Source organism: Arachis stenosperma, chromosome 7 (genome assembly GCF_014773155.1).
Source record: "Arachis stenosperma cultivar V10309 chromosome 7, arast.V10309.gnm1.PFL2, whole genome shotgun sequence".
NCBI lineage: Eukaryota > Viridiplantae > Streptophyta > Magnoliopsida > Fabales > Fabaceae > Arachis > Arachis stenosperma.
Window position 1 is genome coordinate 16437847 of NC_080383.1, and position 5364 is coordinate 16443210.

The 5364-nt window shown below is 39.8% G+C and overlaps 1 non-coding gene across 1 annotated transcript; it reads right to left on the reverse strand.

Annotated features, from left to right (window-relative positions):
• Window positions 1–2072: 2072 nt before the first annotated feature.
• LOC130943154 (small nucleolar RNA R71) lies at window positions 2073–2176 on the reverse strand. The gene has a single exon (XR_009071685.1). It is a non-coding gene; the product is annotated as a small nucleolar RNA R71 (small nucleolar RNA).
• Between the last annotated feature and the right edge of the window lie 3188 nt (window positions 2177–5364).

Sequence of the window (5364 nt, forward strand, 5' to 3'; positions counted from 1 at the left end):
AATTCTAGAGTTTCATGGTGATTTGTTGAAATCTGGCTGGCTGAGAAGCCATGTCTAATCTCATTGGACCGAGGTTTCAACTTATCATCACAGAAGCTTGTTGATTTTTATCAATCTTGCTTTTGGAGCAGTGATCTGCTAAGGCTTGGCTGGCTTTTGGCCATGTCTAGTGTTTTGGACCGAAGCTTTCTTTGAAAGCTTGGCTGGCTGTGAAGCCATGTCTAATTCCTGGACCGGAGTCTTAGACTAGCATTGCACTGATTCCTGGAATTCTCATTAAGAATTTTGATATCTTTTTCCACTTAATTTTCGAAAAGCACAAAAAAATTTCACAAAATCATAAAAACCAAAAATATTTGATGTTTCTTGCTTAAGTCTAGTGTCTCATCTTAAGTTTGGTGTCAATTGCATGCATTCATTCATGTGTCTTAAGGATCTTCAAGTAATTCTTGATGATTTCTTACTCTGATCTTTGAATTCTCTTGACTTGAGTGTTTATGTGTCTCATTTGCATTCTTATTAGTGTCAGTAGTATACAAACTGCTAAGTTTAGTGTCTTGCATGCATTGTTATTTGATTCTTGTTGCATTTTGATTATTAAAAATCCAAAAATATTTTTAATTTGTGTCCTTTCAAGTCAATAATACAAAGAATTGAAGATTCAGAACATACTGCAGAGGAATTACACAGAAAAAGCTGAGCATTCAAAAATGCCCAGTGAAGAAGACAGACTGGCGTTTAAACGCCAGCCAGGGTACCTGGTTGGGCGTTTAACGCCCAAAGAGGTAGCATTTTGGGCGTTAAACGCCAGAATGTATACCATTCTGGGCGTTTAACGCCAGGATGGTGCAAGGGGGAAGATTTTGTTTTTCAAATCAAATTTTTTCAAGTTTTCAAAGTTTTTCAAAATCAAATCTTTTCCAAATCATATCTTTTCAATCAAATGTTTTCAAAATCAATTTCTTTCCTTTTTCAAAGATACTTACTAACAATTAATGATTTGATTGAACATCTCAAATTTGTTGCCTTTTCTGTTGAGAAAGGTTTAATGTTTGAATCATATCTTTTCTTGTTAGGCAAGTCATTAATTTTCAAAATTAAATCTTTTAAAAATTGTTTTCAAAACATATCTTTTAAAATTGTTTTCTAATCAAATCTTTTCAATCATGTCCTTTTAATCACATCTTTTTCAAAATAAGTTTTCAATCAAATCTTTCTAACTTCTAATTTCAAAATCTTTTTCAAAAATCACTTGATTTCTTTTCACTTTGAATTTTCGAAAATTATCAATCAATTTTTCAAAATGTTTTTGACATCTTTTTAATTAATTTTCGAAAATTCTCTTCCTTCCTCCCACATCCTTCTATTTATGGAGTACTACTCCTTCTTAATGCACAATTCGAACTTTATCTAATCAAGTTCGAATTCTCCTTCTTCTTTCTTCTATTTTTCTTTTCCTCTGACACCTCAAGGAATCTCTATACTGTGACATAGAGGATTCCATATTTTCTTGTTCTCTTCTCTTTCATATGAGCAGGAACAAAGACAAAGGCATTCTTGTTGAAGCTGACCCTGAACCTGAAAAGACCTTGAAGCGAAAGCTAAGAGAAGCTAAGGCACAACTCTCTGTAGAGGACCTAACCGAATTCTTCAAAGAAGAAGAACACATGGCAGCAGAAAACAACAACAATGCCAACAATGCAAGGAAGGTGCTGGGTGACTTTACTGCACCTACTCCCAATTTCTACGGGAGAAGCATCTCTATCCCTGCCATTGGAGCAAACAACTTTGAGCTTAAGCCTCAATTAGTTTCTCTAATGCAACAGAATTGCAAGTTCCATGGACTTCCAATGGAAGATCCTCATCAGTTTTTAGCTGAGTTCTTGCAAATCTGTGACACAGTCAAGACTAATGGGGTTGACCCTGAGGCCTACAGACTGATGCTATTCCCTTTTGCTGTAAGAGGCAGAGCTAGAATATGGTTGGACTCTCAACCTAAAGATAGCCTGGACTCTTGGGAAAAGCTAGTCAATGCCTTCTTGGCAAAGTTCTTTCTACCTCAAAAATGGAGTAAGCTTAGAGTGGAAGTCCAAACCTTCAGACAGAAGGATGGAGAATCCCTCTATGAAGCTTGGGAAAGATACAAACAATTGATCAGAAAATGTCCATCTGACATGCTTTCTGAATGGAGCATCATAGGTATTTTCTATGATGGTCTCTCTGAACTATCCAAGATGTCTTTGGATAGCTCTGCTGGAGGATCTCTTCATCTGAAGAAGACGCCTACAGAAGCTCAAGAGCTAATTGAAATGGTTGCAAATAACCAATTCATGTACACTTCTGAAAGGAATCCTGTGAACAATGGGACAAGTCAGAAGAAAGGAGTTCTTGAGATTGATGCTCTGAATGCCATACTGGCTCAGAACAAGATATTGACTCAACAAGTCAATTTGATTTCTCAAAGTCTGTCTGGAATGCAAAATGTACCAGGCAGTACTAAGGATGCTTCATCTGAGGAAGAAGCCTATGATCCTGAGAACCCTTCAATGGAAGAGGTGAATTACCTAGGAGAACCCTATGGAAACACCTATAATTCTTCATGGAGAAATCACCCAAATTTCTCATGGAAGAATCAAGAAAAACCTCAACAAGGTTTCAATAACAATAATGGTGGAAGAAACAGGTTTAGCAATGGCAAGCCTTTTCCATCATCTTCTCAGCAACAGACAGAGAATTCTAAGCAGAACCCCTCTGACTTAGCAACCATGGTCTCTGATCTAATCAAAACCACTCAAAGTTTCATGACTGAAACAAGGTCCCCCATCAGGAATTTGGAGGCACAAGTGGGACAGCTGAGCAAGAAAATTACTGAACTCCCTCCAAGTACTCTTCCAAGCAATACAGAAGAAAATCCAAAAGGAGAGTGCAAAGCCATAACCATGGCCGAATTTGGAGAGGAAAGAGAGGAGGTGGACGCCACTGAGAAAGGCCTCAATGGGCATGCATCAACCTCCTCTGAGTTCCCCAATGAGGAACCCTGGGAATCTGAGGCTCAAAATGAGACCATAGAGATTCCATTGGACTTACTTCTGCCATTCATGAGCTCTGATGAGTATTCTTCCTCTGAAGAGGATGAGTATGTCACTGAAGAGCAAGTTGCTAAATATCTTGGAGCAATCATGAAGCTAAATGACAAGTTATTTGGAAATGAGACTTGGGAGGATGACTCCCCTTTGCTCACCAAAGAACTGGATGACTTGTCTAGGCATAAATTACCTCAAAAGAGACAAGATCCTGGGAAGTTTTCAATACCTTGCACCATAGGCACCATGACCTTCAAAAAGGCTTTGTGTGACTTAGGGTCAAGTGTGAACCTCATGCCTCTCTCTGTAATGGAGAAGCTAGGGATCTTTGAGGTACAAGCTGTAAGAATCTCACTAGAGATGGCAGACAACTCAAGAAAACAAGCTCATGGACTTGTAGAGAATGTTTTGGTAAAAGTTGAAGACCATTACATCCCTACTGATTTCATAGTCCTAGAGACTGGGAAGTGCATGGATGAAACCATCATCCTTGGCAGACCCTTCCTAGCCACAGCAAAGGCTGTGATTGATGTTGATGGAGGTGAACTGATCATTCAAGTGAATGAAGAATCCTTTGTGTTTAAGGCTCAAGGATACCCCTCTGTCATCATGGAGAAGAAGCATGAAGAGCTTCTCTCAAATCAGAGACAAACAGAGCCCCCACAGTCAAACTCTAAGTTTGGTGTTGGGAGGCCACAACCAAACTCTAAGTTTGGTGTTGAACCCCCACATTCAAACTCTAAGTTTGGTGTTGGGAGGTTCCAACATTGCTCTGAGTATCTGTGAGGCTCCATGAGAGCCCTCTGTCAAGCTACTGACATTAAAGAAGCGCTTGTTGGGAGGCAACCCAATGATTATATTTTATATATTTCTCTTTGTTATTTTACGTCTTTTGTAGGTTGATGATCATAAGAAGTCACAAAATCCATTGAAAAAGCAAAAACAGAATGAAAAACAGGAAGAAAAATAGCACACCCTGGAGGAAGAACTCACTGGCGTTTAAACGCCAGTGAGGCTAGCAGTTGGGCGTTTAACGCCCAGTCTGGCACCATTCTGGGCGTTTAACGCCAGAAAGGGGCACCAGACTGGCGTTAAACGCCAGAAAAGGGCAAGAACCTGGCGTTAAACGCCAGGAATGGGCACCAGCCCGGCGTTTAACGCCAGAAATGGCTCAAAACGTGATTTTGAGCAACATTTGGTGCAGGGATGACTTTTCCTTGACACCACAGGATCTGTGGACCCCACAGGACCCCCACCTACCCACCACCACTCTCTCTCTTCTTCCCCCATTCACCAATCACCTCATTACCTCTTCCCCAAAACCCCTTTACCTATCAAATCCCATCTTTCTCTTCACCACTCACATCCATCCTTCATAAAACCTGATGAGCGGATAATTTATATGCTTTTTGGCATTGTTTTTAGTATGTTTTTGGTAGTTTTAGTTGAGTTTTTATTATATTTTTATTAGTTTTTAGTTAAAATTCACTTTTCTGGACTTTACTATGAGTTTGTGTGTTTTTCTGTGATTTCAGGTATTTTCTGACTGAAATTGAAGGTTCTGAGCAAAAATCTGATCCAGAGACTGAAAAGGACTGCAGATGCTGTTGGATTCTGACCTCCCTGCACTCGAAGTAGATTTTCTGGAGCTACAGAAGCCCAATTGGCGCGCTCTCAACGGCATTGGAAAGTAGACATCCAGGGCTTTCCAGCAATATATAATAGTCCATACTTTGCCCAAGATTTGATGGCCCAAACCTGCGTAGCAATCCGGCCTCAGAAATTCCAGCGTTAAACGCCGGAACTGGCATAAAACTTGGAGTTAAACGCCCAAACTGGCATGAGAACTGGCGTTTAACTCCAGAAAACGTCTCTACACATAAAAGCTTCAATGCTCAGCCCAAGCACACACCAAGTGGGCCCGAAAGTGGATTTTTCTGTCATTTACTCATTTCTGTAAACCTTAGGATACTAGTTTACTACTTATAGGATCTTTTGACATTGTATCAGTACGGAATGCGACCTTATGACATTGTACACGTTTTCTTCTACAGTATGAGTCTCTAAACCCCATGGTTGGGGGTGAGGAGCTCTGCTGTGTCTTGATGGATTAATGCAATTACTACTGTTTCTCATTCAATCATGCTTGCTTCCATTCTAAGATAATACTTGTTCTTAATCCGGATGAATGTGATGATCAGTGACAATCATCATCATTCTCAACTATGAACATGTGCCTGACAACCACCTCTGTTCTACCTTAGATTAAGTAGTTATCTCT